The 12379-nt window shown below is 38.0% G+C and overlaps 1 protein-coding gene across 1 annotated transcript in view; it reads left to right on the top strand.

The window, feature by feature from the left end:
- The window catches only part of DTHD1 (death domain containing 1), a 65388-nt gene that overhangs the window by 34610 nt on the left and 18399 nt on the right, over positions 1-12379 (top strand).

The following is a 12379-nucleotide window of genomic DNA, read 5'->3' as shown; positions in this document are numbered from 1 at the left end:
ATCAGGATTTTCACCTTCTTTCATGTCAACTTTTTTTAAACATTTTTTTAAACATATATTTATTTTTTGAGATATATAGAGAGACAGAGCACCAGCAGGGGAGGGGCAGAGAGAGAGAGAGAGAGGGAGACACAGAATTTGAAGCGGGCTCCAGGGCTCTGAGCTGTCAGCACAGAGCCTGACATGAGACTGGAACCCACGAACTATGAGATCATGACCTGAGCCAAAGACAGATGCTAAACTGACTGAGACACCCAGGTGCCCCAAGATCTACCCAGATGCACCTCAACTTTCTAATGGCAACAATTCAAGTTGATTTGATCCTGAAAATATGTTTTTAATGATTATAGAAATAATGTCATTAATTTTCTGTAACTGCATCAGAATAACTGAGAAATCACTTATGGAAACACAGAATACATTTAAGAGCACAACACTTTTAGAAAATGTGATGTGGGGAATGGGAAAACAACAAGAAAATATTTTCATCCAGGCTTACCAAATCCTGTACACTCATTTTAAGAGTGAATTACTATTACCTAAAATTTGTATTCTTTTCAGAAAAGTAGGATTGACTTGTTTCTCCAAAGAGGTCAAACAAATAATCTTACTGCTGTATCTACCATTTCCTCCCATGATCTGAGACTTAGGACTTCCAAACTATCTTCTTAATGAGAAGTATAATTGAAAAATTCATTTTATCACTCCAAAGAGCAAACTTACTCTTTAAAGATGTGAAAATTATGTTTTCATGTTTTTACTTTTTACATTATGAATAGTAGAAATATGTTTTTCATGCCATTAGATATTGGACTGATTTTAAGTTAATTAGTAAAGTAATTAATAACTTTGACAAATAGTAATTGAACTTCTGATATAGGGAATGTGTTATGCTAGGCATTATGAAAAACACTGAAATATAGAGGATAATGCATGCCCGAAAACTGTGTTGTCCCAAATGATAGCCACTAACCATATGTGTCATGTGTGGGGCACTTGAAATATAGCTAGTCCAAACTGAGAAGTATTGTAAGTATAAAGTACAGACCAGATTTCAAAGACTCTACAAAAAATATAAAATAAGTCATTAATCATTTGTTGATATTGATTTTATAGAAATTATAGTATTGGTTTCTGGAGTTAAACAAAATATTTAATAATAAAATATAAATATAAATAATATAATAAAACACATTATTACTTAACTCCATAAAATTATTTCACTCATTAAAATATTTAGAAAAATGTTTTTAATGTTTACTTATTATTGAGAGACAGAGACAAAGCATGAGCTTGACAGGGGCAGAGAGAGGCGGAGACTCAGAAACTGAAGCAGGCTCCAGGCTCTGAGACTGAGGCAGGGCTAGAACTCACAAACCGCGAGATCATGACCTGAGCCGAAGTCGGACGCCTAACCTACTGAGCCATCCAGGTGCCCCCTCCTCAAAGTGTTTTTATGTGGCTAACTAGAACATTTCAAATTACTTATCTGTCTCAAACTATATTTCTATGGGGCAGTATTGCTCTGAATGATTTACAATCTAGCAAAGCATGTACAATATGACCCTTGAACAACTTAGGGGTTAAGGGCTCCAATACCTGAATAGTCAGAAATCTGAATATAACTTTTGACTCTCCCCAAACTGAACTATTATTAGCCAACAGTTGATCGGAAGCCTTCCTGATGACATAGACAGTAGACTGACCCATATTGTATATTACATGTTTAATATACTGTATTTTTACAATGAAAGAGAAAAGAACATTATTAAGAAAATAATAAGGAAAATGCATTTTTGGTAATGTGATGTATTTATAAATAAAAATCTGTATAAGTTGACCCATGGATTTTAAACCTGTATTCTTCAAGAGTCAACCATATACAAAATCATCTTGAAAGACAGTAAATGATTAGACTAATGGGAAAAACTGTATTAATAGTTGTTCAGAGGAGGAAAATAGCTTTTCTGGAAGCTAATACCAATAGAAAATTTATTGTAGGTATAGCATTTTATCTGAGCTTTGTAAGTTGGTAGAAATTTAACCAATGAAAATGAAGAAAAAATATGTTATGATGAACAAAATTAAATGAGTTGGACTTTGGGTGGTAGGCATAGCTTAGCATGAATTCATAATTCATATAATGGCCATTATAATAATTTATAATATCCCAAAAGTCTTTCAAGTGCTTTACATGCCCTATGTTATTAAATTCACACATGGGGCTTTACCATTATTCTCATTTTAAAGGAAATTGAGGCATAGAAATTTTAGCCGACTGGCTCTTGCTCCCATAGCTAAGGCAGTGTCAGAGCTAGGATTCAACCCAGAACAGCTGCTTCCCGCATGTGCTCTTGCCTCTTTAGCAGAAAAAGCTAGGATTTAGGTAATCTCCAGGATACAAGATGGATTTTAGGACTTCCATGTTCACCCCTGAGGTTGTACAATAATTTTATGTGCATTATGCCTTGGTGTAAAGGTGATATTAAAATTATTTAACAAATGATATGACATGAATTCTGGTAGGTCAAACTGAAAGGAGCCATGACAACAGAGGTGCTGGGTTATAGAGACACTAACCCTTTACTTGCTGGTTTGGGGGAAAGTCTGGGGTTCTTGGGAGGCATATGTAGGGTAACAGAGTCTATTAAATCATTTATACTTAAAATTATATTTAAGAGCGGTGTAGCTTTATAGGTGTGTACCCACCGTCAGTTCTTCCTCTGTGCATTTTCATTTCCATCCTAGGGCCTTTGCAATTGCTGTTCACTGTGCTTAGGGCTCTCTTCCCTCAGATAGTCATACAGTTGATTTTTTATCATTTAGCTTTCAGCTTATAAATCACCTCCTATGATTATCCTCCCATCTCCTTACCTAAAGCTACTTTTTAACCCATTAGCCTTTTTAAATTTACTTCATAACACTTACCACTAATTGAAATTAATCGATTTATTTATCCATTCGGGAACATTCCATTTGTCTTTGCTCCTTGAGAGAGCAAGCTTCGTGAGTGAAGGACCTTGTCTCCTTTCCGGCTCTACCGTCAGTGACTAGAACAGTGCCTGATACATCACAGGCACTTTAAATATTTGTGACTGCACCACTGAGGAAAGGTCTGTACCATTTGTTAGATTCTAAAAATTAGAATTAAAATTAGATTTAAAAAACTATGGGCTTACAGGAATACTCCAATTTTCTTGTCCAGTAGTTTACAGCCTCATTTATAAACACTTAGCTGGCAGGCCAAGGAGTTGATTTGGATCAACCTGAAGATTTGGGAGCAAAGGAAGAGAGGAAGGAGATATTGGGGGCATTCTCCAGGTAGCTCAACTTAACACATGGGTCACCATGTTGTTCAGCTGCTGTACGGAGACCCATGGGAGACAAGTAAGGAGGCTTAGAATTTTCTGGCAGGAGGTAGTGAAGGCCTCACTGTGATAATAGCAAACATTAGAAGGAATGCTCCTATGTAAGAGAGGACAGACTGAGGTCCAAAATGTGATACAAATTCAGCTCTCAGTTTTCAGTATTTTCTCTGATTTCATGAATCAATTAGCCAAGCCATATAATTTAGGGTTTTATATAGATTTTGCTCAGTAAAAGTCTGTGTGAGAGATTATCCAGGTCTTTTGCATGAGGTCTTCCTCTGCCTTGATTCTGCTTGCGTGAACAAATCCTACTGGTCATCCTTTACAGCTCTGTTGAGGTATAGCTTCTCCCAGGAAGCCTTCTTTGATTTCCCCTTTCATATAAACTTTGATATGTGTGTGTTTCCACAACACCCTGTACTTTACCTATCAGTGCAGTCACTGTATTGTATTATCGTCACTTGTTTCCCAGTAGATACATATTGCTCAATCTTTTTGTTTTTGCCCTCCTGAAGAGTCTCTCCTGACATCTTTTTCTTTAATCAACCCTCCTCACTAAATTTTAATATCACAGATCTAGAACATACATATTTGTATTTTATAAATTAAAAGTGTAAACAATATTTTCATCTCACCCAAGAGCGAATTTTCTCTCCTGGAGGGCGATGTTACCCTGGCTGGAAATGCATGTGACCATTAGGTGGGGCATACATTGTCCTGTCCAACCTGCATCGCCAATGCCAGCCATACAAAACACGCTCAGTAATGACTTGTGAATAATTAGAGGGATGAAATGATTTCTTCAAATCTTAAGATTGTCCAGTTTTGACACTGATGATCTTGAAACTATATTGGCATTTAAAAAATGTTTACTTATTTATTTTTGAGAGAGAGAAAGAGAGGAGGGGAGGGGCAAAGGCAGAGGGAGAGAGAGAGCCCCAAGTAGGCTCCACAATCAGCGTGAGCTTGTCACAGGGCTCGATCACATAACCTTGAGATCATGACCTGAGCTGAAATCAGGAGTCCAGCCCTCAACTTACTGAGGCATCCCTGGCTTGCTTAAACATAGTGCATTTTACTCTGCTGACCTTCATATATGAATCTACTGCTCATAGCCATTGGTCCTTCCTTTTCCTTCCAGATGGGTTTGTACAGGGCTTTCCAGGTTCACTCTTTTGGCCCTTTTTTTGTGCCTAAGTCCTTATTAGAAGTTTTTTGGGTTGAGAAAAAACTCTGTGGCTATACAAACTTTTCCCTCTTTTCAAAGTAATCCATCTAAATGGGAATTGAAACCATGCCCTTTAGTTTCTAAGAACAGATTTCTTCCAAAAAGTTCAGAATTAAAAAAAAAAAATTGACCTCAGCTTCACTACTGTGGAAAAAGATTCTCTTTTTCAGGAAATGAAAATAGCCCTATTATATGGAGCTGGGCATTAATGAACACTACATTATGTGCACATTTGTACATGTAGCATAAATTATATGAAGGCATTTGTCAAAATTAAAAGTGTTTTTCACACATAAACAGGAAATATTTTAGATGTATATATATAAACATACATTCACATAGACATAATTAAAAAATTTCTTTACATTTATTTATTTTTGAGAGACAGAGACAGACAGAGCACAAGTGGGGAAGAGGCAGAGAGAGGGAGACACAGAATCTGAAGCAGGCTCCAGGCTCTAAGCTATCAGCACAGAGCCCAATGCGGGGCTTGAACCCACAAAGCATGAGATCATGACCTGAGCCCAAGTTGGGTGCTTAACTGACTGAGCCCCCCAGGCGCCCCTCACACAGACAAAATTATAATCTGTGATCTTTATGTACTAAGTCCCAAATACGTGACAACATATGACCCATTACTTCATGCTTGTGAAGGACTCTGTGTCTCATCCTTTAGCCTCCATATTCAATTCATGCATATATTAATTCATTCAACAAACACTTGTATCCCATGGACCAGACATACAACAGTGTTCCTTTAGGTATAGCTTCATTTTCCTTTTACCTCTGCACAGATCATTTTCAACCCAGAGGGCAGAATGAACCCCTAAGCCATCATTCAGATCATTTTCTGACTCTGCTCCAAACCCTGAAATGGCTCCTGGTTTCACTCAGAGTAAAAGACTGTATTTGAACTTGACTCCCATTGATTCTAGGACCTTCTCTCCTGTACTCTTCACTTACTCAACTCTAGCCACATCACCCTCTTGGTGTTCTTGGAACTTGTCATATGTGCTTCTGCTTCAGGTCCTTATGTTAGCGGCTTCCCTGGCGGGGAATGTCCTTCCATCCATCAGATACCTACATGGCTAACACCTCCATCTCCTCTGATTCTTTGACCAAATTTCACATTCTCTCCGAGGCCTACTCTCATTCTGTTATTGCAATGTACTCCTACCCGCACAATCTGACACTCCTGGTCCTCTTTATCTTGCTCTGTATTTTTTCTTTCCTTTAAAGTATCGATACCTTCTAACATTTATTTCCTTATTTATTATGTTGATCATAGGAACACTACTCCTTCTCTACTAGAACACGAGCTTCTTGAGGGCAAGGACGTTTATCTGTTGTTCATTGCCAAATCACAAGGCCCTAGAATAGTGCTTGGCATGTGTTAGGTGCTCAGATATGTTTATTGAATTAATTTATAAATAGAGCTTGTGTTTTAAATACCCAAAGTGCAAAGGGCAAAGTGAGAAGTGTCAAGAAGGAAAATTAATTAGCATCAGAGGGTTGACAGAATGTGTAATGTATGCTGGCAGATGTGATAGCCAGCACAGGCTTCACTGGGGAGTGTCTTCTGGGCTGAAGAGTGACAGTGACAGGAAGTTCATCTGCCTGCACCGCCCAGAGAGCACCATGGTGAGGGAAACAGCACCTTCCCAAACTGCCACGGGCATGAGATTTTACCCAAGGACTCCATGGCAACTGCTCATGGAGGGGCAGAGAGAGGTGATTAGGTTTGAGAGATAAAGAGGGTCTTCATGAGAATTCACATTTCAATGTAATCTTCTGAAAATGGTCACATAATCAATATATGTGAAAATGTATGAAGGAAAAGAGCAAGGATTTGTCTCTACACCTTTCCTAATTTGTGCTTCAGACTTTCTTCTTTTACAAAATATTCAAGTAAACTCAGTTCACACCATGTCTATGTGTGTTCAGCAGAAACAGGGCAAGTTTCAAAAAACTGTCAAAGATTCTTTTTTAGGTGGAAGGAAGTGGTATGTGCGTATGTGCTTCTGAAATCACGTCACAAAGGTAACCGTGCCATTTGGTTATTTGCGCTAGGTTGAGCTGTGACTACCTTTTACTCTTGTTTGTCTGCTGGGAGGCTTTGCTTTGAAGGAAAGAAGGTCTCTGGGTCTGGTGGCTGCGTCCTGTGGGAGGCTGTTGGGGCCATAGTTTTCTAGTCATATCTACCCTACATATTTACGTAAGCCATCTGTTGACCCAAGTTTTGCCTAGTCTGAACTTCCTCTTTTTTTTAAACTGAACTCAAGACATGTGATTTCTAGTAAATAATGATACTGCTTCAACACTTGCTTTCTTACCACATGAAGTAATTTGCTTTGTCAAAGAGAGGAAGCAGGCAGAGGCTGGTGCCCCATTTACTTCATTAGAAGTTATGTACCTCACTTTCTCACCACTTTGGATTTTCGTTGCCATCTCCTTGCTCTGTCAGAAATGAATTTTCTCAGTGATTTTTTTCTAGGCATATGAAATACTACAGGACAATCTCAACTACAAAACTGACAAGATCCCAAGCTATTGAAAATCTTTGCATTCACAGGCTCTTCAATTCTACTTAGAATTTTTAGTTGTAATAATTTACAAAGTTAGATTAAGGCTCAAGAATGAAATGAAACTTAATAGCTCATTTCCAGCTATGAAGAAAGCAGATTTTTTAAAAAGTTTGTTTATTTTGTGACAGAGAGAGAAGGAGAGAGAGAGAAAGAAAGCAGTATAAGTGGGAAGGGCAGAGAGAGAGAGGGAGAAAGAGAATCTCAAGCAGGTTCCACACTACCAGCGCAGAGCCTGATGTGGGGTCAAACTCATGAACCATGAAATTATGACCTGAGCAGAAATCAAGAGTCAGACACTTAACTGACTGAGCCACCCAGGCACCCCGAATAAAGCAGATTTTAAAAGGTGTATGCTTTTAAAATAAAGCTATGTGAGAGAAATCAGAGTTTGTTGGCTTTTGAATGTGGGTGTTTGGGAGAGGGATTAAGTGGAAGGGAGGCACTGTAAACCTAAAGGTGATTTTGGAATTTTCTGTACTTAGTTTCATGCTTTCTATAATACAGTTAATTATAATAACATTTATGTTGCTTTATGCACCACCCCTATCAATTATGGAAGGAAATCACTAAAATCTTGGTAAGGAGAGATATCATATCAATTTTCTTTTTTAACCTGTGAGACTTTTACAAAGTGTTCTTCTCTTTCCAGTGTTGTAATTCTGGCTCTTTTTGACTCTTTGCTGACTTGTCCTCCATGACTGCAGTCTTATCTTCCTCTGAGCCATCAGAATGGCCTTCAAAGACAGTGTTGACAATGTCACTGAAAAATCTAGCTTATACTGTACATGAGATGTTTACGGGAGAAAAAGATCAAAACAGGTTTAGTTAGAAACAGGATCCTTTTTTGGAAGAGGCGTTGCCCACCAACGTAATCAGAAGAGAACCTTTTATGCTTCTTGCCCTTCTCCTTCCTGTTCATCTACCCCTTCCCTTTCCTTTTTCCTAAGTGCTCTCCTCCTCTTGTTCCCTACTCTTCTCCATCTCTTCCTTTTTCCCTTTCTCTGTTCCTTCTCACCCTTCCTCCTCATTCTTCCTCTTTCACGGTCTGTTCATGCAAGGGGAGGTTTTCTCTGCTCAGCAGGCAGTATAACTAAGCCAGGAATTGTGCCTTACATTGTCCTATGGCTTTCAAGAATTCTTTTACAAAGGAAACACATATACTCTTGCCTCTCTGGGAAAATTGAAAAACAACAAAAAAGTAATTGATGTGTTTGCACTTATTCTCCTAAAATTATAATGTTTAGTAAGTACAAAATGATGTTCATTAATTCAAACAATTTCTAGTTCATGAATTCCAACTGTAACGTTTTTCTGTAGAAACATCAGTCAACATGTCAACTAACAAATACTAATTAAATGCCAATTGTATATGAGGTACTATGTAGGGCCTAAAAGATAATAGTAATATTGGTCAAAGTCCTAGCTTTGGGAAATTACAGTCCAGTTCAGGAAATAAAGCACAAACCCTTTAAACATTATAAAACAATGCAAGAGATAAACAATAATTGAATACCACACTCTAGTAATATCACAGGAGAGGAATTGATGATTGACCACAAATGAATGGTGGAGATGGTAAGTGCTAGGACATTTCAGAGAAGGGAGTGGTTTCTGTGGCTGAGATAACCTGGGACACTTCACAGAACAAGGCAGATGTGGAGAATGTTTAGGTTCTAGAAAGGAGCCGAGAAAAAAGCAGAGAGTCCTACACAAGAGGGATAGCATGAACTGAAACTTAGAAGTGGCAAAGCACAAGATGTGTTTTATGAAAGTACAAAGTGTAGATCTGTGTGGTTTGAATGGAAGATTTGGACAATCCCCATTGGAAATAAATTGGGGAAAGATTATAGAGGCCTTTGAATGCCTTGTTAAATCAATCAAAGGTCTGTGAAATTGTTACACAATTTGTCAACATTTGTCAAAAGAATGTGATTGGTTTTATGATACAAAGAGCATGTGTGAAGTAGAGATTCAAACCAGAGATTCTTAGCATATAGGCAAACAAAAATATCTCTCAGTCACTGAGAATGGAGAAGTAGGTATCTAATTAGTTTTTAACTAAGCTAATTTTTATCCTATAAATGGCAATCCATTGGAAAATGTTAACCAGGAGGGTGACATGATTAAATTTCATTAGTGTATCATTGTGACAGGGTGTAAGAATAACAAAGAAAGAGATGAGCTTAGCAACAGAAAAATAAAGAGCTAATGAAGTAGTCTGTGGGAGAGATGGCCTGATAGGAAGACCATGGTGGTAAGGATGGCAGGCAGAGAACAGAGTCAGAGAGCGATTTAGGATTTGGGACCAACAGGACTTGGTGGTAGAGTGAATTTGTGTCAGGGTTGGGAGGTAGCAGGACACTAGGAGTGAGAGGAAGTTGTTCGGGGGCGGGGGACGCTTCCTAGGGTGGCTCCTAGAACACCAGTTTGAGTGAGGGTCCTGTGATACAACATAGTGTTTCACTGACTTTAGCTTGGAATTATGTTCAAACTTGCATTTCATCTCTGTTCCCCCTAATATTGCCCTAAACAATAGAAGGGTTGTAACTTTTTTTTTGAAGGCTTACCACCAGCTCCCTTTGTGCTCTACACCACACAGCTGGCAGGGTGCTTTTCTCAAAGACCAGTGTGATTTTATCAGTCTTATACATAGCATATAAGACCCTTCACAAATCACCACAACTTACCCTTCAACCCCTTCATACTACATTTGCTTGACTGACATCATTTGCAACAATTCCACTTAAAGTCTCATTTCTTTTATACATTATGGTCTTAACTACCTCAGAGGCTCTTCCAACAGCTGTCCTTGGGACAGCACTGACTCCACACTTAGCTCTATGATCATCTCTTTAGAACAAGCACACTTAGGTACTACACTGCATCTGTAACCAAAACACTTTGTATACTAAGGAATGGTCTCTTATCATTATGACAATTATAACAATAATGGTAACGATAATAAGTAATATTTATTAAGTTATCACTATGAATAACTTGATGAAGGATTTGTGCATATTAACTCACTTACTGAGAGAGTAGGCAGAAACTGAGGCACAGAGCAGTTTGTTCAAGGGAAAATAGCTACAGAGTGGCACAGCTGTTGTTTGAACCCAGTTTGTCTGATTCCAGTGGTACACTCGTGACCACTATAACTAGTGCCTCCTTTTGTGACTGAGCTCCTCAGCGCTAGAGGCATAACTCATTCAATTTTGTAATCCCATCTGGTATGTATTCAGTAATGTTTTATTTAACTGTTTAATGAATAAGTGAATACATTTATTGAATAAATGAATGTTGGGGAAACTGATAAGGTAACTGAAGGAGTCTTATTAGCCGATAAAAGCTTTACCTGTTTCCTTCCCCAGCTAACAGCATTTAGCAAAAGCCTGTCATGGCTTCAAAGGAATGACTAATACGGGTATTTTACAGCTGTGGCCAGACCTGGAAGGAAGATGTTTGTGGCTATCTAGGCCTTTCCTGGTAACATTCATATCACTCCTTCTGTTAGAAAGTCTACTCCTATCTATCAGCCAGGAAAGAAAGAAAGAAAGAAAGGAAGGAAGGAAGAAAGGAAGGAAGGAAGGAAGGAAGGAAGGAAGGAAGGAAGGAAGGAAGGAAGGAAGGAAGAAAGAAAGAAAGAGAGAAAGAAAGAAAGAGAGAAAGAAGGAAAGAGAAAAAGAGAGAGAGAAGGAAAGAAAGAAAGGAGGAAAGAAAGAGAAAAGGAAAAAGAGAAAAGGAAAAAAAGAAAAAGAAAACAAAGTAAAACAAAATCATCAGAGAAGTCAAAAAATTATAGAAAAGAATATTGAAATTAGATACTAGAATCTAATTCTAGAATCTCGAGATTAGAACATGCTAAAGTAATGCTCAGAGTTGAACAAGCACTTTGACAGATCTTGAGGACTGACAAAAACTTGCTGGGATTGTAATTTAAAAGTGGAACAAAAAGACAGGAGGTAGAAATTCATAAAAGTTTTAATGATACTGTGTATCTTTGATTTGTTCAGCTGCTTTTAAAACTAATAATGTCCCCCATACAGCTGTTTTATAGATGAAAGGCATCTGCTTTTGCCAGAATTGCTTGGAATGGTGAGCAAAGTTTTGAGCATATTAACAATAGTTAACATTTACCCAGTGTTTGCGATGTTCCAAGCATATTTGAAGTGCTCTGTGTATTTTGTGTCACTCAAGCCCCACGGTAGTTATGGTATGGGTACTGCTTTGCCTATGGGTAGGTACAAAAAATGAACATGGAAACATTAATTTCTAAATTATATTTATCTACTTCAGACTGATTTTGACAACTGTTCTTTATTGACTCTACATATATACTACATGTATCTTCTGAATTATCCAGAACCTTGCTTACTCTATCTGTAGCCATCTCTCAAAGCCTCTTCCGTCTGTCTGTCCCAGCTCCTTACATCAGTTGGGGTTTCCTGAATTTGTCTATCTAGTGACCTGAGTCCTGAAGCTGTCTCCTTTGGTGGCTGACTTCTTCAAAGGCTGAGAGATATTTAATCTCTTCCTCTTGACAAAGCCACAAACAAATTAAAGCCTTAAAAAGAGCCATTTTCTAAGAAGAAATTGAAAGAAAAATAATAACAAAACAAAACAAAACAAAACGGAAGCTTGGCTGCAAGTAAAATGTGCACAGTTTTAAGACTAAGAAACACTCAAGCTGACACAAAGGTATGGATTAGGGTTTCTTCTGGGATTGATAGCAGTCCGATTTCGTTTTGAAAAACCTTAATTTCTAGATTTATTTCTAAACCAGACCACTCTCAGTCAGTCTTCTTGCTCTGATCCCAGTTCTTTTCTCTCTCTCTCTCTCTCTCTCTCTCCCTTTCTCTTTTACTTTAATCTTACTTCTCTGTGGGTTTATGCTGGTCTTCAGATTTCTTTATGTAGAGGCACACTTCCTTTTATTGTGTGGGCCAAGCACACTTTCAGGAAGTTCTACACTGACTGTGCAGTTACAATAATGTCATGATGAAAACAGCAAAAGGATACGTATTGACTGATACTGGTGTCTTTTAATTAATTTATTTTAAAAGTATGTGTAGACTTCTACAAAGAGGACATCCAGATGGCCTACAGGCACATGAAACGATGTTCAACATCACTCATCATCAGAGAAACACAAATCAAAACCACACTGAGATACCACCTCACACCAGTCAGAGTGGCTAAAA

This window comes from Suricata suricatta, chromosome 1 (assembly GCF_006229205.1).
Source record: "Suricata suricatta isolate VVHF042 chromosome 1, meerkat_22Aug2017_6uvM2_HiC, whole genome shotgun sequence".
Lineage (NCBI taxonomy): Eukaryota > Metazoa > Chordata > Mammalia > Carnivora > Herpestidae > Suricata > Suricata suricatta.
The sequence above is the reverse complement of the archived record's forward strand: the minus strand, read 5'-3'. Positions and strand labels throughout refer to the sequence as shown.